This window comes from Chiloscyllium punctatum, unplaced genomic scaffold (genome assembly GCF_047496795.1).
Source record: "Chiloscyllium punctatum isolate Juve2018m unplaced genomic scaffold, sChiPun1.3 scaffold_242, whole genome shotgun sequence".
Lineage (NCBI taxonomy): Eukaryota > Metazoa > Chordata > Chondrichthyes > Orectolobiformes > Hemiscylliidae > Chiloscyllium > Chiloscyllium punctatum.
In genome coordinates this window covers 351,638-378,036 of record NW_027309976.1, presented here as the reverse complement: position 1 = coordinate 378,036, position 26,399 = coordinate 351,638, and the positions used below count along the sequence as shown (strand labels likewise).

The 26,399-nt window shown below is 43.2% G+C and overlaps 1 long non-coding RNA gene across 4 annotated transcripts; it reads right to left on the bottom strand.

Annotated features, from left to right (window-relative positions):
- Window positions 1-14: 14 nt before the first annotated feature.
- On the bottom strand, window positions 15-17,416 carry LOC140472101 (uncharacterized). Of its 4 annotated transcripts, none has more exons than XR_011957399.1 (7): window positions 17,351-17,416; window positions 16,606-16,712; window positions 13,782-13,864; window positions 10,575-10,661; window positions 6,745-6,849; window positions 3,629-5,370; window positions 15-1,840 (listed from the first exon to the last, which is right to left on the bottom strand). It is a non-coding gene; the product is annotated as an uncharacterized lncRNA (long non-coding RNA). The 4 variants fall into 4 exon arrangements; XR_011957398.1 differs by having other exon boundaries at window positions 5,304-5,370; XR_011957400.1 differs by lacking the exon at window positions 3,629-5,370.
- Window positions 17,417-26,399: the final 8,983 nt, after the last annotated feature.

Sequence of the window (26,399 nt, the reverse complement as noted above, 5' to 3'; positions counted from 1 at the left end):
CGTTGAGTGGCACTATCACCGTTCTAAATGGGACAGACTCTGAAGAGATGTAGGATCTCAAACTCGGTATCTCTGAGGCACTGTGGGACATCAACAGCAGCAGAACTGTACTCCAGCACAATCTGTAATCTCATGGGTTTGCAAATCCCGCTCTCACCCATCACAATGGACAGGAAAGGAGGGAATGCCATGAGCAGCACCAGGCAGACTTAAAAATGAAGTGCCAACCTGGTGAATCTACCAAACAGGACCATCTGCATTTCAAACAGCATCAGCAGCAAGCAACAGAGCTAAGTGATCCTACATCCAGTGGAACCGATCGGAGCTCTGCAGTTCTGCTACACCCAGTTGTGAACGGTGATGGACAATTAAACAACTCACTGAAGGAAGCATCACAGATATCCCCACCCTGACTGATGGAGGGGCCTCACACACCCATGCACCAGATAAGACAACAGCATTTGCAGCAATCTGCATCCAGAAGTGCAAAGTGGGATGATCCATCTCAGCCTTCTCCAGTGGTTTCTAACATCACAGATGTGAGTTTAAGCCAGTTCGGTTGAGTTTGAATAACATCAAGAAATGGTTAAGTCGTGCAAAGGCTATGGGCCCTGCAAATATTCTGGCAATAACACTGATGGTTTGTGCTCCTGAACTTGCCACCCACCAAGCCAAGTACCGCTCCAGCACTGGCATCGACCAACAATGTGGAACATTGCCCAGGGATGTTCAACACAAAAACACAGGGCAATACAACCCAGCCAATTTCCATCTATCAGTCCACACTCGACCAGCAGTAAAGTGATGGAAAATGTTATCAACAGGGCTATCAAGCAGCAGCTGCTCAGCAACAGCCAGCTGAGTGACACTCATTTTAGGCTCCACCAGGGCCACCCAGCTCCTGATTGTGTTACCGCCCTGATTCACAACCTGACAACCAGCTGAATCCCAGAGGCGAGGTGAGGGTGACAGCCCAGTCCCACTCTAAGGCCACTAAGCTGATTCCACCCTTGTCTCAGCTCATATACTCTCATCCATCTTGTCATATCTCCAGACTTCATTATCCAAACATACTCCTGGCCAGCTTCCCACATTCAACCTCCCTGTAATCTCAAGAAAAACTAAATCTCTATTGCCCAAGTACTCCCTTGTACCAGAACTTGTTGATCCATCAAAAGGCTGCTATTCATAATCAAGAACATAGAGCTACAGCGATGTATAGCTTGGAAACAGACCCTTCAATCCAACCCGTCCATGCCGACCAGATATTCCAACCCAATCTAGTCCCACCTGCCAGCATCCGGCCCACATCCCTCAATTTAAAATTCTCACCCTTGATTTAATTCCTGGTTGTGATCATCCCTAGCTCACTGCGTCACACACCCTTTGAGACCTCGACAACCCATTCTGTTCGAGACTCCCAATGATCTGTTAATTCATTACTTCACCAGTGTGGCTGCTTTCACAGTTGCCAAAGCAACACGTTCTGAAATTCACAGCCAAAACCTCTCAGGTCTGCTTTCCTCCTTTAAGACATTTCTCAAAACCTGCTTATTTGACAACGCTTTTGGTCACCTGACCTAATATCACCATCTCTGGCCTGATGTTTAAAATTCGAAATAATATTTTTGTGGAATTATAAGCATGACAATAAAAATATGAACTGTTGTTGATTTGGACATTACCTTCAGATCTTTACTGTTGCTGAATGAATATTCTGTAATGTCTCTTAACCAACCACATTGTGGGAGCACCTTCACCACACAAACTGCAGCTGTACAAGAAAGTCAAACATCACCCTCTCCACAAGCAACAGGGCTTTGGCATTAATCACTAGTATCTGTGGAAGGAGAAACACAGTTGATGTTTCAAGGAGTGCAAAATGGATTACAGGGAATGAAAATGGTGCAGAATGAGATAGTCAGAAATGGAAGGAAGATACACTTGCTTATTGGAAAAAGGAATTCTCGACCATTAAAGATTTTCCGGAAAATATTGATAAGCAGCACATGGTCAGGGGCTGGGCGGCAGTGAAAAATTAACTTACAAAAATGTCTGTAACAATAATAGTAAAAAACCAAACAGACCAAAAATACACCCATTGTTCAAGATTGAGGAAGCTAGATATTGACAAAGTGGTCATGAGGGAACCCAGAGATGAAGCAGAGCAGTATAAGCTGTTACGATCCCACAGTCATAGAGATGTATAGCACCGACACAGACCCTTCGGTCTAACTCATCCTTGCCAAACAGGTATCCGAACCTAGTCTATTCCCATTTGCCAGCACTTGGCCTATATCCCTGTAAACGCTTCCTAAACATATCATATGTCTAGTTAGATGCCTTTAACATGTTTTAATTGTACTAGCCTCCATCACTTCCTCTGGCAGCTCATTCCACCCACTGCATGAAAGAGTTGCCCTTTAGCCCCCTTTGAAATTTTCTCCGTTCACCCTAAAGCAATGCCCTCTAATTCTGGACACCACCACTCCAGGGAAAACACCTTGTTCATTTACTCTATTCATGCCCCTCATGATTGTATAAATCTCTATAACATCACCGCTCAGCCTATGGCACTCCAGGGAAAACAGCCCCAGCCTTTTATGCCTCACCCTGTAGCTCAAATCCTCCAACCCTAACAACATCCTTGTAAGTCTTTTATGAAACCTTTCAAGTTTCACAGCACCCTTCTGATAGGAGGTAGGCCAGAATTGCACACAATATTCCAAAAGTGACCTAACGAATGTCCTGTATAGTAACATGACCTCCCACATCCTATACTCAATGCTCGAATCAATAAAGGAAAATATACTAAACACCTTCTTCAGCATCCTATCCTTGACTTGCAAGGACTATAAACCTTCAGTCCAAGGTCTCTTTGTTCCGCAAACATCTCCAGGGCCTTGTCATTCAGTGTATAAGTCCTGCCCTGATTTGGTTTTCCAAAATGCAGCACCTCACATTTATCTAAATTATACCCCATCTGACCAATATCTCATTGTAATCTGAGGTAACGTTCTTGATTATCCACAACACCTCCAATTTTGTATGACCTGCAAACTCATTTACGATACCAAATCATTTAAATGAATGACGAAACAAATCCAGAAATAAACATCCATTTCTCTGAGATTGAATGTGCTCTGTGTAAATCCTGCCCAATGACTCTGTACCAGAGAAAGGCTGCACATGCGCCTGGCTGCACCTTGCCCCCTAAAAAACTGGTGGCTCCGCATGTTTCCAGTGAATTCTTGCCCCAAATAAAGATGGTGGCGCGCACCCATGCCTGCAGCCACACAGAGGCAATTCCCCGTTTACTGAAAACACAAGACTGTGATGTTCAAATTTGTGTTTTCCGATGTGCACATTTTGTTTGTAAAACCTCTCCGCTCATACAGAATCTCTCTCACCTCCTGCGGTTCCACAGACAGCCTTGATTTGCGGTTACCTATTATCTGCCTGGTTACTCATTTGTCCTTAGTGTATTTGTACAATCACCTTTGATTCTCCTTAAACCTATTTCCTAAAGCTATCTCATGTCCCCTTTTTGCCCTCCTGGTTTACCTCGAGTATACTCCTACTGCCCCTATACTCCTCTAGGGATTCACACAAACATAGCTGTCTTTACCTGCCATACGCCTGCTTCATTTTCTTGACCAGGCTCTCAATTTCTTTCAACAGGCGGCATTCTGTACACCTACCAGCCTTGGCCTTAACAGGAACATACTGTCTGTGTACTCTCATTGTCGCAGGCCTATGGAGGCAATGGCAGATGAGGATACAGAAGCAATCATTCCCAGTAAAGAGGTAATGTTGGGAAAGATAACAGCCTAAAGGTAGATGGGTATCCAGGCTCTGATGGATTGCATCCCAGGGAATAAAGGAGATGGGGGGGGGGGGGGGGGGGGGGGGTGGAGAATAACAAATAGACTCGTGAAAATTCACTAAAAGTTGGTGGATTCTGGAATGGTTTTGACAGACTGGAAGCTGCAAATGTGGTGCCACTACTTTTCAAAAGGACCCGTTAGCTTAATATCTGTAGTGGAGAAAATGCTTGAACCTCTCAAGGAAGTAGTGGTGAGATATCTGGGTAGAAATTGTCTCATTGAGCAGACACAGCATGGATTCAGGAAAGACAGGTCATGTAGAACACATTTACTGGAATTATTTGAGGATACGACGAGTGCGTTGGACAAGGTGGACTCGGTGGATGTGGTGTACCTGGATTTCCAGAAGGTATCCGATAAGTTGCCACACAAAAAGCTGCTGAATAAGGTAAAGATGCACAGCATTATTGGTAATGTATTATCATAGATACAGGATCGGTTAACCAGCAAAAAATAAAGAATGGGGATAAATGGGTGTTTGGATTAGTGTTGGCACTACAACTGTTTGCAATTTACACAAATGTTTTGGAGTTGAGGACCAAGTGTCCGGTGTCAGAGTTCACATTTGATACAAAGATGAGGTAGAGCAATGTCTGCAGAGGCCACTGTCAGTCTGCACAGGGATACAGATAGGTTAAGTGAATGATCTGGCAGATGGAGTTCAATGTTGGGAAATGTGAGGTCATCCATTTTGGTCGTACGAACAGAAAACTGGATGATGAAATGGTGAAATCTTGCAGCATTCTGCTGTGCAGAGAGAGCTGGGTGGCCTTGTGCATGAATCTCAGGAAGTTGGTTTGCAGGTGCAGCAGGTAATTATGGCAGTGAAGGGAATATTGTCCTTCATTGCTAGAGGTATGGTTATGTTGCAGCTGTACAGGATGCTGGTGAGGCCACACCTGGAGTACTGTGTCCAGGTTTGGTCCCCTTACATTAGCAAGGATGCACTGGCACAGGAGGTTCACTAGTTTGAGTTGGGAGTTGAGAGGGTTGGTGTATGTGGAGAGATTGAGAAAACTGGTTCTATAGTCATTGTAATTTAGAGGAATGGGAGGTTGGATAGGAAAAAATAAAATTATGAAGAGAGTAGATAAGACAGAAGCAGGGAGGCTATTTCCACTGGGGTCGGTTCAAACTACAGAGCATTACCTCAAAATAAGGGGGAGCAGATTTAGGACTGAGTTCAGGAGGAGCTTCTTCAGCTAAAGGGTTGTGAATCTGTGGAATTCCCTGCCGAGTGCAGCATTTGACATTATCAACTTGAATGCTTTTAAGGCAAAATGTAGATTTGTGAACAGGAAAGGAATTAATGGTTATGGTGAGAGAGCAGGAATGTGGAACTGAGGCCATGAAAAGATCAGCCCTGATCTTATTGAATGGTAGAGCAGGCTTAAGGGGCCAGATGAACGTTCTTACCTTGTGCCATCAAAATTGGCCTTTGTCCAATTCAGAACCTTAACTTTTCGATCTGGTCTATTATTTTCTGTAAATATTTTAAAAATAGAATTATCAGAGAATCCCAACAGTGTGGAAACAGGTCATTCAGCCCATCACATTGATACTGACCCTGAAAGCCTCTTAACCTGCCCCTGTAACATTGCATTTCCCAGAGCCTGCACATCCCTGAACATTACGGGCAATTCAGCCTGGATAATCCACCCAACCTGCACATCTTTGGACTGTGGGAGGAAACCAGAGGGCCCAGACGAAATCCATGCAGAAAACCCCAATAAGGTGATCATCCCATTCTCATTTCCCAGTTCCACCTAAATAACTTCACTGACCATACTCCCAGGAATATCCTCCCTAAGCAAAAACATAATGCTATTTCGAATCAAAAATGCCACTCCCCCTCCTCTCTTGTCCCCCTTCCTATCCTTGCTATAGCATCTATACCTTGGAACATTAAGCTGCCAGTCCTATCCATCCCTGAGTGATGCCTCTGTAATTGCTATAATATCCCAGTGCCATGTTCAAAACCACACCCTGAGCTCATCTGCTTTCCCTGTCAGGCCTCTTCTATTGAAGTAAATGCAGTGCAACTGCTCAGTCCGTCTTCATTCTGTTCCTTGCCCTTGCCTGCCTTGACTATTTGACTTCTGAACTGTACCAGCCTCAGACATATCTCTTTCCTCACTACCTTCTTGGGTTTATACCCACTCCCTCACTGGTTTAATGCCTCCCGAGTATCACCAGCCAGTCTCCCTGCCTAGATATTAGACACCTTCCAATTGAGGTACAATCCATCCTTCTTATGCAGGTCAACTCTACTCCAGAGGAGATCACAATGATCCAAAAAACGTGAATCCTTTTCCCCTGCACCAGCTCCTTAGCCACCGATCCAGCACCACCTCCTCCTCTGTAATATGGACATTTTTCAAGATGACACCATTTATTTCCCCACATTCTATATCTCCCATGTACTTCTTCACAGTAAACACTAATGCAAAATACTTGTTTCCTATCTCGCCCATCGCCTGCAGCTCCACACAATGGCTGCCTTGCTGATCTTTGAGGGTCTCTATTTTCTCCCTAGTTAGCCTTTTTTTTTCCATGTATTTACAAAAGCCCTTCGGATTATCCTTAACCCTATTTGCCAAAGCTATCTCACGGCCCTTTTTCGCCTCCTGATTTCTCTTTTAATTATACTCCTACTGCCTTTATACTCAAAAAATTTTTTTGATTGGAATAAATGCAAAATATAACATCTTGACAAAACAAACGAGGGCAGGACTTACACTCAATAAAAGTAGAGCCTTGAGTAGTGATATGGGAACAAAGCGACCGAGGGCTTCAGGTCTTTGAAATTTGTGTTACATGTAGACAGAGTGGTTAAGAAAGTGCTTAGCACACTTACCTTCATTGTTCAGACCTTTGAGTCCAGGAGTTGGGACGTTATGTTGAGGATGTACAGGACGTTGGGGAGGCCTCTTCTGGAATACTCTGTCCAGTTCTGGTTGTGCTGTTATAGGAAGGATATTAAATTGGAGCAGGTTCAGAAGAGATTTACCAGGATGTTGCCATGAATGGAGGGATTGTGTTCTAAGGAGAGGCTGGATAGGCTGGGAATTTTTTTCACTGGCGTGCACGAGGTTGAGGGGTCACCTTATTACAGGTTGACAAAATCAGAAAGTGTTTTGCTGGGGGGGAGGGGGGGGGGATTCAAAACTGTGCTGCATTCATTTTGAGAAGAAATTAGAAAGATTTCAGAAAAGACATTAGGGTTTTTAAAAAAATTATACATGTGAAATGAACTTCCAGAGGAAGTGGTAGCTGTGAATACAATTACAATATTTAAAAGACATTCAGATAAGTACATAACTAGGAAATATTTGGATGGATGTGGACCAAGCAGAGGCAGGTACAATTAGTTCAGTTTGGAATTATGGTCGGCATGGACTGGTTGGACCACAGGGCCTGTTTCCTTGCTGTATAACATTATGACTCTAATCCTCACTAACTCTAAATTCCTCCATCCTCAACTCTCCCGATCACTGTCACTTCATCCAGCCTCACAACTCTTCCTGATTTATATAATTCTTCACCAGCCACAGAACACTCCCTATCTTATGTCCTCCAGTTTCTCAGATCTCTGTGATATGTGCCTTTCTTTAGTTCCAGCCTTGAGGATGCCCTCATTCACTCCGATTGGTTGGAGGACAAACTGGTACGAACTGGTCCTCCAGTACTGCCCTCTGCCCCCTATTGGCCTGCGCTGATATCAATCATTCGGGGCCCATTGTGAGGTGGGTGGTGGGATCCTCCCTCTCTCTGCCCTGGGATGAGCTTCAACATTCACAGTCAATGGGGGCAGTATCACAGAGCACAGGGGCTGGGGCTATTCAGCCCATTTGGGATGTACCCTCTTCCTCTGGAGATGCTGCAAATCTGTCCCAATTCCCTTCCCCTTTGCCCATAGCCCCCCAAATCTTCCCTTAAAAAGTAAAATTCCAAATCTGTTTATGAATAACTGCTGAGTCTGTGTCCAGCTGCCATTCAGACTGTTCCAGATACTCAGAACTTACTGAATAAAATAATGTTCACATATTCACATTATTTGCCAATTACCTGAAAACAGTTACTAAAATTGTGACATTGTTAACAATTCCCCTCACTCTGCAGATTAGATATCCTAGAAACAAATTTGCACCTGGTCAAAATCACTGCTTAACCTTCTCAGCTCCAAGGACAATTATCTGTGCTTCTGCTACCTCTCCACAAAAGAGGAACACATCTTATTTTCATTTATTAGTGTCATAGAGATGTACAGCACAGAAACAGACCTTTGGTCCAATTTGTCCATGACAACGAGGAATCCTCAACAAACGGAGTCCCATTTGCCAGCTATTGGTCCGTATCATTGGAAACTCTTCCTATTCACGTACCCAATCGGATGCCTTTCAAATGTTGTAATTGTATCAGCCTCCACTACTTCATCCGGCAGCTCATTCCACACATACACCACACACAGCTTGAAAACTTTGCCCCTTAGATCCATTTTAAATCTTTGCCCTCTCAACTTTAGTCCATGTGATCTTGTTTTGAACCCACCTAACTGGGGGGAAAAGACCCTGGCTGTTCACCTTATCCATGCCCTTCATGACTTTATCGATCTCCATGAAGTCACCTCTCAGTCTTTGCCTCTCCAGGGAAATTAACCCTGGCCTATTCACCCTCTCCCTGTAGCCCAAATCCTCCAACCCGAGCAAAGTCTTTGAAAATCTTGTCTGAACTCTTTCAAGATTCACAACATCCTTTCCAGAACAGGGAATTTCGAACTTAAAACATAATTCCTGAAATGGCTTAATCAATGTCCTGTCCAACCAGAATTTGACGTCCCAGCTTCTGAACTCAATGCATTGACCAATAAATATAAGCATAACAAACACCACCTTCACTAGTCTGCCTACCTTCGACTCTACTTTCAAGGAACAATGAACCTGCACTCCATGGTCTCTATGTTCAGCAACATTCCCAAGGACTTTACCATTAAGTGTACAAGTCCTGTTCTGATTTGCCTTTCCAAATTCCAACAGCTTACATTTGTCTAAATTGAGCCCAGTCGGCCATTCCTCGCCCCAATGGCCCATCTGGTCAAGAGCCTGTTGCATTCTGAACTAACCTTCTTCATTGTCCACTACACCTCCAATTTTGGTGTCTTCTGTAAACCCACTGATCATATCTCATACATTCACATCCAAGTCATTTATTTAAGGACCCAATATCCATTCCAGCAGGACAATGCTGCTCACAGGCCTCCAGTCCGCAAAGCAAGCCTCCATCACCACCCTCTGCCTCCTACCTTCAAGCCAGTTTTGTATCCAAATGGCTAGTTCTCCCAACATTCCATGTTATCTAACCTTGCTAACGAGTCTGCTATGTGGAACATCGTTCAGTGTCCATATAGACAACGTCCACAGTCTGCCTTCATTAATCATCTTTGTCACATCTTCAAAAAAACTCAATTAAGTTAGAGAGAGAGAATTTCCCACACACAAAGCCATGTTGACTATCCCTAATCAATCCTCGTCTTTCCAAATACATGTAAATCCTGTCCCTCAGAATCCCTTCCAACAACTTACCTACCACTGACGTTAGGTTGACTGTTCTCTTGTTCCCTGGCCTTTCCTTCCCACCTTTTTAAAATAATGGCACCCATCTTCCAGCACCTCACCTGTCACAAACAATGATATAAATACCTTAGGGAGGGGCACTGCCAACACCTTCCTAGCTTTCCACAAATTTCTGGAATACACCTGATCAGGTCCCAGGGATTTATCCACCTTGCTACTGTTTAAGACATCCAGTACTTCCTCCTCTGTAACATAGACACTTTTCAAGTTATCACTATTTATTTCTCCAAACTCTCTAGAATAGAATAGCATAGTATTTCTCCCACATCCTGTTGTTCCATAAATGGCCTTGTTGATCTTTAAGGGGTCCTATTCTCTGTCTGGTTATTATTTTATGCTTAAAGTATTTGTAGAATCTCTTTGGATTCTCCTTAAACTATGTCCTGGAGATATTTCAAGTCCCCTTTTTGCTCTCCTGATTACCCTCGAGTACATTCCTGTAAAAACGTGATCCTGTACTCCCAATTCCTCCGCCTCTGCCATATCTGCTCCCAGAAGAAGCAATTCCACTCCAGGACATCCCAGAAAGGTTTCCTCTTTCAAGGACCGCATTTCCCTCCCACTTGATCAACAATGCACTCCAACGCATATCCTCCACTTCTTGTACCTCCGCCTTCCCCCCACCCCTCCAACCACAATAAGAATATAATCCCCCGGTCCTCACCTGCCACCCACTAATCTCCATTAACCTCTGCTATGTCTGCTACCTACAGTCAGACCCCACCACCAGGGATATATCTCCCTCCCCAGCCCTTTCTATCTTCTGCAGAGACCATGGGATCTTTGGTGCTGATGTGCTGCCCCACGGATACTTCAGTCACTCGCCCTACCAAATGGCCTAGTGAGATTATCATTAGATGGATAATCCAGACACCCAGGTAACGTTCTGGGGCCCAGGGTTTGGATCCCGTCACTGCAGACAGTGGAATGTGAGTTCAATAAAAATTTGGAATTAAGAATCTATTAAAGACCACGAATCCATTGTTGATTATTGCGAAAAAAAAACTCATCAGATTCGCTAATATCCTTCAGGGAAGGAATCTGCCATCCTTACCTGGTCTGGCCTACATGTGACTCCAGACCCACAGCAATGAAGTTGACTCTTTACTGCCCTTTGGGCCCAGCCAGTGACACCCTCATCCTGTGAATGAATAACAAAGAAGGTCAAGTCTTGTACACAACCATACTGTTCTTACAGATAAGTGATCTCTCAGTAAATTTGCTTCTCAACTCCCTGCTGACTATTGGGGAAGTGGAGAGGCGGTCAATAGTACCATCCCAATAAGGGGATCATCCCTTTCTTATTTCTCAGTTCTGCCTGGATGTACTCCCAGGAATACCCTCTTGAAGCCCAGCTGTAATGTTATCCCTTATCAAAAATACCTCTCCCCCTGCTCTGTTGCCCCCTTTCTATCTTTGCTATAGCATCTATACACTGGAACATTAAGCTGCTGGTCCTATCCGTCATTAAGTTATGCCTCTGTAATTGCTATAATATTCCAGTGCAATGTTCAAAACCATACCCTGAGCTCCTCTGCCCCCTGCATTGAAACATATGCAGTGTAACTGCTCATTCTGTTCCTTGCCCTTGTTTGCCTTGACTGTTTGATGTCTGAACTGTACAAGCATCAGACTTAGCTCTTCCCTCACTCTCTCTCTGGGTTTACCCACATTCCTTCACTGGGTTAATGCCTCCTGAATAGCACTAGCAACTGTTCCCTTCCAGTGCCAGTACAATCCATCCTTCTGATGGAGGGCAATTCTACCCCACAAGAGATTCCAATGATCCAATAATGTGAACTCTTCTATTCCCATGTCATTGATACCAATAAACAACAGCCTCCCCTCAAAATGGTTATTCTCCCCTTTAAGAATATTCTGCTCCCTCTCTGAGACATCCTTATACAAAAATTACACATTCGAATAATAAACCTTACACTCATCAGGTCATCATAAAAGGATTACATGACACATTGAAGGTTTGGGGAGACCTTTTGAGAGAATGCGATGATTCAAAGGAGAATTTTTAAGCAGCAAATGGGATTGATCTGGAGCACAATACTCACACACACAATGCGAATATCCAGATCCTGATATACTGAGTAATTCAATCAGAGTTTAGCAGAATATTTACTGAGATTACCATCTGAATGTCCACCTGTAATATCCCGTAATACAAGTTTATAAAATCTGTCACTATCAGTTCAAGTTAGAAACTCACACCATCCCCTCCTCGTGGCCCAGGATTACTGTACATATTACCCTAGAGGACTTCAGCAGTCAACTCAGAGGGAAATCTGTGGGTTTCTAGGAGATTCCAACTGGAGATCTCATGTGACTGAACACAGCTGTTCTTTGACACATTGGAGAAAATGATCCAAGCGTCAGTGAGTTATGGGGAACAAGAATGACTTTCTTTTCTTTCATTCCGTGCTGCCGCTCTGCCTCATCAATAAGACACGGGTGTGAAAGGCTAATGCCTAACGATGGGCACGTTGTCTCCATCCTGACCAATGGGTGGGAAGATCCTCTCAATCACTCCAAAGCGTATCCCTAAAAAGATAGCAACTCTGTCTGCTTCCCACTGCCCAGTGCTCCCAGTAAATGTTTGGAAGAATGGGAAGGGGGGGGGGGGGGGGTGATATCTCCTAGAAAAGGCATAACTGTAAATGTCTAAGAGGATTATGAAAAGAGAGAGATGCACAGGAGAAGGAGGCAACAAGTTGCCAGATGGGGTGTAACTTGGGAAAAATGGGAAGTTGCTCATTTTGGAGGAGATAATAAAAGAACAAAGTACTATTTAAATGGTGGAAACTGTAGAAAGCTGCACCACAAAGGGACCTGGGGTAATTGTTCAGTAAACACAGAAAGCTACCACACAGTTACACCAGGGAATCAGGAAGGGGAATCGAATGTTTGTTTCAAAAGTTTTCAGTATTAGAGTTTGGAGTATATACCTGAGAGTAACGTGTGGAAGTGCTGGTGAGACCACCATATCTGCAGTAATGAGAGCAGTTTTGGTCCCTTTAGAGAAGGAAATGTGTCACTTTATTGGAGGCATTTCAGGGAAGATTCAATGAGATGATCCCTGGTTTGGAGGGATTATCTTTTAAATAAAGGCTGAAAAGTTTGGAACTCTACTCACTGGATTTTGGAGAAAGAGAGGTGATCTCATTGATACAGATGGGATTCTTAAGGGGTTTGACAGGATAAATACTGAGAGGATGTGTCCGAGGGTAAATACTGAGAGGGGAGTCTGAAACCAGATTCTGAGTTACGGAATCAAGAGTTCTGTTTTGGATTCAAGTATAAGGGAACACCGACGTGGGTAAGGGGTTTCAGTAGCAATGGAGCTGGGGTGAGGTGGAGAAAAGCAACTTTTAAAAGATTGGATTTCCTGGTGCTGTGATTGTGTGGATGTCTGATCAAAAGGTCACCTTGGGGTCAGATATAACAGCAATATTGTTGAGTGTCGTTCTGCCTCAGAGTTCCCAGTGGGAGGGAGGGGCTCAGCAGTAAGGCAATGGGTTTAACCTTGACAATGTTTCATTGGAGGAAATTGCAGCTAATCGACGAGTGAGAATGTGATAAGCAGTTTGATAACTGAGTAACAGTGGAGTAATGGAGAGGGGTGATGGGGAGGGCGAGCTGGGCATCGTCAGTGTACATGTGAAACCTAACAGTGTTTTTGGATGATATCACCTCCTGGCACTGTGTACGTGAGATACAGGAGAGACCAAGGATAGATCGTTGAGGGACACCAAATGCAAGGAATTCAGAAAGGAAAGGGAGAGTGGAGATGGAGCAGGATTTTCCAACAACGGTGAGGTCAAATATTAGTTTTTCACAGAATGGGAGAGAAGGACATAACCAGAAAAGACCAACAGACAGAACAAGGAACAATATCTATGAATTGGCGAAGGGGAGTGATGAGGCGGCAGCGGAGGAAAGAGAGTTGGAAAGTGAGTTTAGTGAGATTAGGGTAAAGGGTCAAGGTGAGCTCTGATAAGGCTTGACAAGAGACTGGAGAAAGATGTAGGTTTAGAACAAAAACCAGGAACACCACGTGAGGCAGTTTGGCTCAGTGGGCTAGTGGGAGGGAGAGAAGCAGCTGATCGGATTATCTCAGTCTTAGTGACAGAGAAACTCCATGTGCTCCTCACTCGTTGTTGGAGGGGAGGATGGAGGAGACAGGATGATGGACAGTGTTTTACAAAGAAACAAAACCAGGGTTAGTGATATTTAAAATGACTGATCAAACCTGATGTATTTAGCTTTTATCCAGAATATTAAAACAAACGACTGAAGTCCTGGTTCGAATCCCATCTTGGCAGATGGTGGAATCTGAATTCAAGAAAAAAACAACGTATTAGGAATCTCCTGATCTCCATGAAACCATTGTCAATGGCGAAAAAAATCCTGCCAACCTGATAGCGGCCCAGCCAGCTACTCACTGTACTAATCACTGCAAAGTCTCAACACAGGAATGAAACTGGATGGACCAGTTGGCAACTAACACGGCACCAGAAATTACAACCACAGAATCAGCCCTCTCGATGGTGCAACGTCCTCCAGACTAACATATGGATTTTGGTGCCAAAATGTGCAGAGCTGTCTCACAGACTAGTCAAGGAACAGCCTGACATAGTCAAACTCACGGAATCTTCCCTTACAAACAATGACCAGACACCACCATCACCACCAATAGATATCGAGAGTGTTGTGCTGGAAAAGCACAACAGGTCAGGCAGCATCCGAGGAGCAGGAGAATCGATGTTTCGAGCCTAAGCCCTTCATCAGCCTGACCTGCTGTGCTTTTCCAGCACCAGACTCTTGACTCTGATCTCCAGCATCTGCAGTCTTCACTTTCTCCTGAAATCTCTGGATATGACATACCAGGTAGAGGTGGTGGCACAGTGGTGTACAGATAGGGAAGATTTGCCCTGGGAGTACACAGCATTGGCTCCGGAGACCAGGAAGTCTCATGGCTACTGCTGATTACCACATCCTGTCCTTGCTTGGCTGATGAATCACTTCTCCTTCATGTTGAATAACATTTGGAGGAAGCATCGAGGCAATAAAATGGTGTCAAATGTACTCTGGGTACAGGATTTCAATGTCCACAATTGAGACTAGCTCTGTAATAGAATTACTGACTGAGGTGGTCAGGTCCTAAAGGGTATAGCTGCTCAACTGAGTCTACAGCGGGTGGTGAGGGAACCAACAAGAGGGAAAAACAAGAGTGATCTCATTGTTATGAATTGACCAGCTGCAGATACATCTGTCCATGACAGTATCAGTACGAGCGACCATCACACATTCCTTTTGGAGACAAAGACTTGCCTTAAAGTTGAGAAAAACCTCCATTGTGTTGAGTGACACTATCACCGTTCTAAATGGGACAGACTTTGAAAAGATGTAGGATCTCAAACTGGATCTCTCTGAGGCACTGTGGGACATCAACAGCAGCAGAACTGGACTCCAGCACAATCTGTAATCTCATGGGTTTGTAAATCCTGCTCGCACCCATCACAATGGACAGGAAAGGAGGGCATGCCATGAGCAGCACCAGGCAGACTTAAAAATGAAGTGCCAACCTGGTGAAGCCATAAAACAGAACTACCAGCATATCAAACAGCATCAGCAGCAAGCAACAGAGCTAAGTGATCCTACATCCAATGGAACAGATCGGAGCTCTGCAGTTCTGCTACACCCAGTTGTGAACGGTGATGGACAATTAAACAACTCACTGGAGGAAGTATCACAGATATCCCCACCCTAACTGATGGAGGGGCCTCACACACCCATGCACCAGATAAGACGACAGCATTTGCAGCAATCTTCAGCCAGAAGTGCAAAGCGGGATGATCCATCTCAGCCTTCTCCAGTGGTTTCCAACATCACAGATGCGAGTTTTAAGCCAGTTTGATGCAGTTTGAATAACATCAAGAAATGGTTAAGTAGTGCAAAGGCTACGGGCCCTGCCAATATTCTGGCAATAATACTGATATCTTGTGCTCCAGAACTTGCCACCCACCAATCCAAGTACCGCTCCAGCACTGGCATCTACCGACAATGTGGAACATTGTCCAGGGATGTTCAACACAAAAACACTGGGCAATCCAACCCAGGCAAGTTCCATCTATCAGTGCACACTCGACCAGCAGTAAAGTGATGGAAGATGTCATTGACAGGGCTACCAAGCAGCAACTGCTCAGCAACAGTCAGCTCAGCGACACTCATTTTAGGCTCCACCAGGGCCACTCAGCTCCTGATTGTGTTACTGCCCTGATTCACAATCAGGCAACCAGCTGAATCCCAGAGGTGAGGTGAGGTGAGAGTGACAGCCCAGTCCCACTCCAAGACCACTATTTCTAGCTGATTCTACCCTTGTCTCAGCTCATATACTCTCATCCACCTTGTATTATCTCCAGATTTCATTTTCCCAACACACTCAGGGCCAGCTTCCCACATTCAATCTCCCTGTAATCTCAAGAAAGTCTAAATCTCTGCTTGTTGATTCATCAAAAGGCTCCTAATTATAATCAACAGCATACAGCCAGAGAGATGTACAGCAAGGAAACAGACCCTTCGGTCCAACCCGTCCATGCCGACCAGATACCCCAACCCAATCTAGTCTCACCTGTCAGCACCTGGCCAATATCCCTCAATTTAAAATTCTCACACTTTATTTAATTCCTGGCTGTGATAATCCCTAGCTCCCTGCACCACACACACTTTGAGACCTCGACAACCCATTTTCTTCGAGACTCCCAACCATTTGATAATTCATTACTTCACCTGTGTGGCTGTTTCTACAGTTCCTGAAGCAGCTTGGTCTGAAATTTGCAGCCAAAACCTCACAGGTCTGCTTTCCACCTTTAAGACATCCCTCAAAACCTGCTTTTTGGCAATGCTTTTGGTCACTTGACCTAATATCTCCATCTATGACCTTATGTCTAAAGTTCTCAATCGTACTTTTGTGAAATTATTAGCATGATAATAAAAATACAAACTGTTGTTGATTTGGACATTATTTTCAAATTATCACTGTTGCTGAATGAATAATCTATAATACCACTTACCCAACCACATTGTAGGAGCACCTTCACCACACAAACTGCAGCTGTACATGAAAGTCAAACATCACCCTCTCCACAAGCAACAGGGCTTTGACATTAATCACTGGTATCTGTGGAAGGAGAAACACAGTTGATGTTTCAGGGAGTGCAAAATGGATTACAGGGAATGAAAATGGTGCAGAATCTGATAGTCAGAAATGGAAGGAACATACACTTGCTTGTTGGAAAAAAGAATTCTTGACTGTCAAAAATATTCAAGAAAAAAGTAATCTGATAATAGAGCAGTACATGGTCAGGGGCTGGGCCGCAGTGAAAAACTCATTTACAAAGGGTCTATAAAAGTAATAATACAGGAGTAAACAGACCAAAAATACACCCATGGTTCGAGATTGAGGAAACTAGATATTGACAAAGTGGTTATGAGGGAGCCCAGAGGTGAATCAGAGCAGTATTGGCTGCTATGATCCCAGTGACTCTATACGAGAGAAAGGCTGCACATGCGCCTGGCTGCACCTTGCCCCCTACAAAGATGGCGGCTCCGCACGTGTCCAGTGAATCGTTGTCCCGAATAAAGATGGCGGCGCTCACTCAGACCTGCAGCCGCGCTGAGGCCATTCCTAATTTACTGCAAACACGGGACTGGGACGTTCAAATTTGTGTTTTCCGACGTGCACAATTTGTTTGTAAAACCTCTCCGCTCATAGCAGCACAGTTTTTATCCCATTTCCCTGTTTATTTCTTTCCTTACCGTATCCTTTCTCTCCATAACTTCGCGAGCATTCATTCCAGCGACTCTGCGCCGCGCGCGAGGGTGATCACATGGTTTAGTTTAGCACCGCCCTTCATTCACTTTGATTGGTTGGAGGACCAACATCCCGCTAGGTCCTCCAGATCCGCCCACCGTCCTTTCATTGGTCTGGTGCTGACATCAATCACCCTCGGGTCACTTTGTTGGCTAGAGCATGCGCAGTATGTCCTGCTTTTGCAGATATGTTGGGTAATGTGATGGGAGAGTTTGCTGAGGGGAAGGATCCCTTTGTGTGAGCTCTGCAGTAGATTTCCTTTATTCATGGAGGGAATTGCCTTCCTACTCATGTCTGTATAGCTGTGATTGATGAATCAATGCCATCTGAATCAGTACATAAACACCCCATTTTCACTGCTTTTCACAACATCTGAGATCTTTAGCACATTGTATCACACTCTTCTTTAGAAACAAAAACACATGAAACGGAGCCTCAAGGAAACGGAGCAGGAGTAGGGCATTCATCGCCTTCAGCTTGTTCCCCATTCTATCAGATCATGGCTTGGCCAATCCAGACCTCAACACCTCTTTTATGCTTGATCCGCATAGCCCTCAACTGCTCAATATTTCAAAAATCTATCTGCCCTCTTTTAAAATAATTTGAGACAGAGTCACTGATTCCCTACTATGTGGAAACAAGCTCTTAGTCCAACAAGCCAGAACAACCCTCCGAAGAGTAACCCAACCATTCCCCTCCCACATTTAACTTTCACAATTGTTTGGGCGAGAAAATTCTAGCCATTCACTGAGAGAAAAAATACTTTCCTTTTTCTAAAATGAATGTTCCCTTATGTAATGTCCCCTGGTTTGAGACTTCACTGGTGCTAGAAGATCTAGTCAACATCTACCCTGTCAAGCTCCTCAGAATCTTGTTTCCATTAGATCACCCCTGCTTATCAATTCTTGATCGGTCAACCCTTTTGTCCTCAAAGCAGCTAAGTGAATCTTTTTTGAATGGTGTCCGATGTTAGTTTATCCTTTATTAAATATGGGAGCTAACATTGTATACAGTACTCCAAGTGAAGACTCAGCAACAGCCAGTGTGGTTAACCAATCCTCAGTCCATGCTAATACATTACCCCGATACCACAAGCTCCTAAATTGTGCAATTAACTTTTATGTAGCACCTTATCATTTACACTTTTAAAATCCAAATCCAGAACATCATTCGATTACCCTTTATCAGCCCTGCTTGTTATCTCCTCAATGAACTGTCGCTAAATTTGTCAAATATAGTTTCTCTTTCACAAAACCCAGTCTACCATGTTTAATGATAAGCTTTTCCAAATGTCCTGCAATTTCTTTCTTTAATATTCGACTCTGTAGATTCTTTCAGTAGATTTGCAAAGTATAATTCCCCTCTCTTAAATCCATGCGGACTCTGTCCAATCCTGTCACTGTTCAGTAAGAAACTTGACTGTACTCCAATATAGGTAATAAATGTATCTGTATTTATTTTTAAAAATTGATTACTTATAAATGCTGGACCCATGCAATATCAATAAATTAGTGACTCTGAATTTGGGTTATAATGTTTTTTTTTGTTAATTCCTTTTCGTACTGTGTTATGCAGACAGCACCAAGCGATCACTCTTAATTGTGAGTAACTTTGAAAATAATATATTTTAAAAATGACATGCCAAAATGCTGCGTCATTATTGTGCAAGGAGGATTTTGCATTCAATAGGTTGCAGATAAAACTGAACTGATCTTTGGTGTAACCTGCAGTCTGGCCAAATTGCAGCAAAGTGGCAACTCTGTTGTCAAATTCTTACTTGACACTGCCCAAGGCGATACTGATGGGACTTCACTTTGCCATTCTTGTTCACCAGCTTTATTTCCAGGTTTACTTGTATAATCATTCTAGAGCTTGTAAGTTTAGACAACTTCTCTTTTAGGTACATATGTAAATATCATACTGAAATGTTGCACTGAATGGTACCAAATCTGAAATTAGTCTCTAATCTGATAGTAACATGCTCTGACCCTTCTACATATGTATTGGCATAAGTCTATGCCAGTTATTTTTCTGAAGCCTGTGATTCCTGATGAAGGGCTTATGCACGAAACATCAACTCTCCTGCTTCTCGGATGCTGCCTGAGTTGCTGTGCTTTTCCAGCATGACACTTTTCGACTCTGATGTCCACTTCTTTGGTCATCACTTTTTCCTTTGATCAACAAAAATTATTCTTGGTTTAATCTTCTCAAAGTGCAATACGAACCAATTCATGAAATTCAGATATCTCACATGTACGTTAACTGTCTGAAGGCTAAGACATGAGTAAATTATTGTCAGTAATTGAAACCGTGCTGACAAACCTGTGCAGTATCAGTGCCTCACCTTTACAGTGTTCCCAGATATCGCACAGCTGCAGTATTTTGTTTTGCACTCAGCTATATGTTGTTCTCACTTGTTTCTTTGTGAAAGATTACAAAATTAACTTGGATGAATGAACTTATGATTTCTTTAACCAATGTTGGGAGAAAAAAAAGTCAGTATTTCAACTGCTGTTAAAGTAAAATAAACTGATAATCAGTAGAAAGGGTTAAAGATGGACATGGATCAAATGCTGGCAAATGGGACTAGATTAATTTTGGAGATCTGGTCAGCATGGGCAAGTTGGACTGAAGGGTCTGATTTTGTGTTGTACAACTGTGACTTCATTCTCTCAATTATTCAAGAAGTTGAATGCTTCGAGGAGGAAAAGGAGGATTTATGCAGAGAATGCACTTGAAATGATGATTGAGGTATATCACATTGTTTCATGACCTTTTCCTCTGAGTTCTTCAATGAACAAACTTGTTTTGTTATCTGAATAACTATGTATCATGTGATTTGTTTCACACAAAATATTTTGTTAGGATCTGGTGGACTATTAAGAAGTGTTCATGTTTAAAACTTAGGCAGCATGATTGTTAAGCAAGAAAAGGTTGGCGTTTTACTCCCACTGAATCATTGCTCTATAAAAGGTCACAAGGTTTTTATCTGTTCTGGGCACATACTATATGGAAGTCAATTCTGAAGGAAAAAATCCTCGTCGGTAATGTTCCCACGTATGTGGAGTAATTGCTTCTGGTCAGTCTTCAGGTTATAGAGGCTCAGAAAGAAATGAGTTGGCCAAAGTTAGCAACATCATTTGGATGGATTATGCACATTAGGGAAACTTGCCGGATCTGTAGAAGGAACACGTGTTTCAGAGTGTATGCAATAAACCTGAACATTGTTATTTTTTTCACAGAGTTTGTGACCCGACTGGAGCAGCAATGAAGCTCGTATTGTTTTTTAAATTTCCGAGCTTGCCAAATTATTGTTGGTAAATGCAGGTGACTTTATCAAAGCACATTTCACACTCCCCAGCTAGGAATTTGATCCCAATTCTGTCAGTCCATCCATTCCTATGGATAACAGGTATTTTAAATGTGAGCACTCCATTTAACTATTTGAATTGAATACTTCAGTGGTTACGTCCTCTTGGACTCTTAATTTCAAATTACTCAATGTGATTTTTTGTCCCTCCTGAATTTGCCAAGCACTGGGCAGTTCTGGAATATTCCAAATATTTACAATAGATGCATTCACACTGTTGAAGGCAATCTGGTCAATTTGAATACCATTCGGGTAGTCAACAACAATACATAAGTAACTTTATGAATTGCTTACTGTACACCAACAACACAAGCCAAGTATTAGTGAAACCACAGATTGATTCCCATGGATCCCCAAATCTAAACAGTGCATTCCAGATATGCTCACGATCACCATCTGGGAGCAGTCTCCCAAAGTGCTCCCAGAATTTAGAAAGCACACACACTGCCCTCCAAAGATAAATCTGCTGTCACAGGCTTCACTCTGATTGTATATAATGGCATTTATTGTCCAGTTCTTTAATGTGACAATTGATTTCACAAACAATTTATAAAATACTTTAAATCCTGAAGAAATGTGATGTCAGCCCTTTGTAGAAGTGAATGGAAAGTGTGATGTTTGCTTGACCTTTGGCTCTATGTACCAGGCCGAACTGAATCTTTAGCAAGATGTGGGATATTTCCCACACACTTTGCTTTTTTAAACAAATATTATGCTCTGAGATTTAAATCAGGTTTAATAAAAATCCTTCCAAAAATTGAGTTTGACTTCAGCTCCTTGGAAGAGACATGCTCTTGGCCTTCAATTTTGTGACATGTGATCATTCTTTGGTAAAGGTGGCTGTGTGAAACACTGCAGGATGTTGTGCTGAAGTGCCTCATTGGGTGGAGGAGCTTTATTACTGGTGTAACTTGGCTAATTTTGAGATGGAATATTATTTTGAGTTAAATCTTGTTTTTAAACTGAGATGTGCTTGTGTAACTCAAGTGTGGAAACTATGCTCATGTTTGCAATGAACCTTTCACTTTCAGAGATTAGTATTTTTCCGATCGGTTTTGTAAATAAAGTTCACTATAGAAAGCACAGTGCTGGAGAACTGCAGGTCCAGCAGCATCTCTGAGGGGAATAAAACATTGGAAGCTCCAAGTCTCATGATCATTTGTCCGTTCAGACAAAGAGTCACTGAAATTGAAATGTAACATTATTTTTCTCTTCACCAATGCCTTCAGAACTGCTGAGTTTCTCCAGCACTTTGTTTCTGGGATTCAGATCTCCAGCACCTGCAGTTTATTGTTTTGTTATCAATCCTATGATTTGACTTGGGGAGCGAGAGGCAGCAACTGTGATCAATTTGGATAAAACTCCCCAACCATGGAAAACAAACACATAGTTCTTTATACTTTGCAAACAAAGACTGTAAATAAGAAATGCGATTAAGCTAAGTGCAAGATGGTATACCACCTGCCTTGTCTCAAACTTGCTACTCATTTTTGAGGACTAATCTGTCAGAATTGTGTTTGCTCCCTTCCTTTGAGATCACAGTCCACAAATGTCCCAGTTCCAATTCCTGGGCCGGGCCCAGGGTACCACATTGCAGTGGGGTGAGGAGATTTGTGTCAGCCTGAAGTTTTTGTTAATAACAACCTTGCAGGTTGAAGTTGACGGTTTTGACGAATATTGCATCTTCAAACTTGGAGGAAATCCTTCTGAATGTATTGATTAACTGGACTGAGCCTGTTTACATGCAGCCCTGTTAGTAGTGCTGTAATATTCTCAGTTAATAATCACACAACACCAGGTTACAGTCCAACAGGTTTAATTGGAAGCACACTAGCTTTCGGAGCACCGCTCCATCAGGTGATTGTGGAGGGCACAATTCTAAGGCACAGAATTTATAGCAAAAATTTAGTGTGATGTAACTGAAATTATCCATTGAAAAATACCTTGATTGTCTGTTGAGTCTTTCATCTGTTTGAATACCATGATAGTTTCACTTCTTTCATGTGTAAATCACAAAACCTTTTTTCAAAAGTTGCATTCCTGACAGTGGCCCATCAAATCACTCATTGTATTAATCACTGCACAGTCTCAACAAAGGAATGAAACTGGATGGACCACATTACATCTACTAATGCACTGGAAAATACAACAACACAATCAGCCCTCTTGACCCTGCAACTTCCGCCTCACTGTGGGCCAACAGCAGCAGCAGAACTGTACTCCAGCCCAATCTGAAATTTCATGGCCTGGTATATCCCCATTCAACCATTAACATCAAGCCAGGGGATCAACCCTAGTTCAATGGAGAGTTCCACAGGAGCAATACCAGGCATACCGAAAAAGGTGGTGCCAACCTGGTGAAGCTACCCAACCTGCATGCCAAACAGTGCAAGCAAACCAAATAGAACTATGTGATCCAACAACCAATGGATCAGCTCTGAGCTCTGCAGTTCTGCCACACCGAGACAGGAATGGTGATGGACAATTAAACAACTCACTGCAGGAAGCATCACAGATATCCCCACCCTTACCGATGGAGGGGTCTCACACATCCGTGCAACAGACAAGACAACAGATTTGCAACAATCTTCAGCCAGCAGTGCCAAATGGATGAGCCTTCTACATTGGTCCCTGACATCACACACGTGAATCAACTTGGTTGAAAACTTATTTCAAATCAGATCAAGAAATGGAGAAGTAGTGTAAAGGCTGTCAGCCCTACCAACATTGTGGCAATAATACTGATGGCTGTGCTCCAGTAATTGCTGCTCACCAAGACAAGTCCAGCACTGTCACCTCCTGACATTGTGGAACATTTCTCAGGGATGTTCAACACAAAAACGCAGGACAGAGCCAACCCAGCCAATTTCCCTCCATCAGTCGACACTCGCTCAGCAGTGAAGTGACGGAAGGTGTCATCAACAGTGCTGTCACGCAGCTGCTCAGCAATAACATTCTGTGACACCCAGTTTGGGTTCTGCCAGGACCACTCCGTTCCTCCGTTCACAAACTGACAAACAGCTGAATTCCAGAGGTGAGGTGAGGGTGACAGCCCAGTCCCACTCCAAGGCCACTATTTCGACTTCAGTGATATCACCTGACCTCACCACAGTCTCAACTCATTTACTGAAACTCTCATTCATTTATTTTGTTAACTCTAGATTTCATTATCTAAACCCAGTCCTGGCCAGCATCCCACAATCACCCTCCCTTTAATCTCCAGAATATTGAAAACTCTACCGCCCAAAAGCTCACTTGTACCAGAACTTGCTGATCCATCAAAAGGCTCCCATTTATAAGCAACAGCAATTTACTTTCACACACTTTATTTAATTCCTGGCTGTAATCATTCCTATCTTCCTGCACCACACACCCTTTCATATCTCAATAACTTATTTTAGTTAGACTCCCAATGATGTGTTTATTTGTGAGTTCAGCTGTGTGACTCTTTCTATAGATTCCAAGGCAACACGGTCTGGAATTCCCACCCTCTAAGATCTGCTTTCTTCCTTTAAGGCATTCCTGAAAAATTGCCTATTTGGCAATGGGTTTGGTCACTGGACATAATATTCTCCAGCTGTGGCCTTATGTCAAAAGTTCTCAATATTTTTGTGAAATTAAAAACATGTTGATTTGTACAGGTATATTCTACTTTTCACTATCGCTGAGTGATTAGTCTGTAATGTCTCTTACCCAACCATGTTGTGGGAACGCCTTCACCATTCAAACTGCAGCTGTACAAGGAAGTCAAACATCACCCTCTCCACAGGCAACAGGGCTTTGGCAATGATCACTGTTATCTGTGGAAGGAGAAATACACATGATGTTTCAGGGAGTGCAATATGAATTATAGGGAATGAAAATGGTGCAGAAATTGACTGTCAGAAATGGAAGGAAAATCCACTCCCTATTGGAAAAAAGAATTATTGATTGTCAACGATATTGTGGAAAAAATAACCTGATAATGGAGCAGCATACAGTCAGGAGTCGGGCAGCAGTGGACAATCCATTTATGAAAAGGTCTGTGAACGTAGTAGTAAAATACTAAACATGGCAAAAATACACTCATGTGAGACTGAGGAAGCTAGATAATGAACAAGTGGACATCAAGGAGCCCAGAGGTGAATCAGAGCACTGTTCACTTTTATGATCCCACAGTCAGAGATGTCTAGCACAAAAACAGACTCTTCAGTCCAACCCATCTATGCAAACCAGATATTCTAACCTAAACTATTCCCATTTGCCAGCACTTGACTGACATCCCTCTGAACCCTTCCTATTCAAATGCCTTTTAAATGTTACAATTTTGGTTGACCTTTAGGCTCCTTTTGAATTTTCCCCTCTCACCCTAAACCTATATCCTCGAGTTCTGGGCTCCACCTCCCCAGGGTAAACACCTTGTCTATTTATGCGATCCATGCCCCTCACGATTTTATACACCTCTTCAACATCACACCTCAGCCTATGACACTCCAGGGAAAATGGCCCCAGCCTATTATGCCTCTCCCTGTAACTCAAATCCTCTAACCCTGGCAACATCCTTAAAAAATCAATTCTCAAACCTTCCATGTTTCAGTGCCTCTTTCTGATAAGAGGGAGACCAGAATTCCACACAATATTCCAAAAGTGGCCTAACCAATGTCCTGTACAGCTCCTTTACTCAATGCTCTGACCAACGAAGGGAAGAATCCCAAACAATTTCTTCACTGTCCTATCTACCTGTGACTCTACTTTCAAGGAACTATGAACCTGCATTCCAATGTCACTTTGTTCAGCAAGACTCTCCAAGACCTGACAATTCAGTGGGAGTCCTGCTCTGATTTGCTTTACTAAAATGCAGCACCTCACATTTACCTAAATTAAACCCTATCTGCCACTCCGCAGCCCATTGGCCCATCTGATCAATATCCCATTGTATTCTGAGACAACTTTTATCACTGTCCACAATACCTCCAATTTTGGTGTCATCTGCAAACTTACGAACAGTACCGGCTCTATTCACAATCGAATCATTTAAATGGATGAAGAAACAAATCCAAGAAAAAAAAAACATCCATTTCTCTGGGTTTGAATGTGGTCTGTGTAAATCCTGCCCTATGAATCTCTACCAGGGAGGGCTGCACATACATAACTCTGAACCTTGCCCCCAACAAAGCTGGCGGCCGCGCACGTGTCCAGTGAATCTTTGCCCCGAATAAAGATGGCGGTGATCACACAATGAGGTTATTTTCCAGTTTACTGCAAAAACAGGACTGTAAGTTTCAAATTTGTATTTTCCGATGTGCACCAAATGTTTGTAAAACCTCTTAGCCCATACCAATACCATTTCCCTCCCGCTTCCTGCTGTTTATTTCTTTCCTTACCAACAGCTCTCCATCCACATGTCCCGCACATCCGCGCCCACCGTGAGGATGATCACGTGGTATAGTCTAGTCCCGTCCCTCATTTACTCTGATTGGTTGGAGCACCAAATGCCCCGCCAGGTCCTCCAGCTGTGCCCCTGCCTTTCCATTGGTCTTCCGCTGACATCAACTACCAGGGGCCCATTGTTGCCTGGAGCATGCGCACTGCTTCGTGGCTTTTGTTGCTGTTTATCAGTTACAAGAGTGAGACACAAAGTTAAA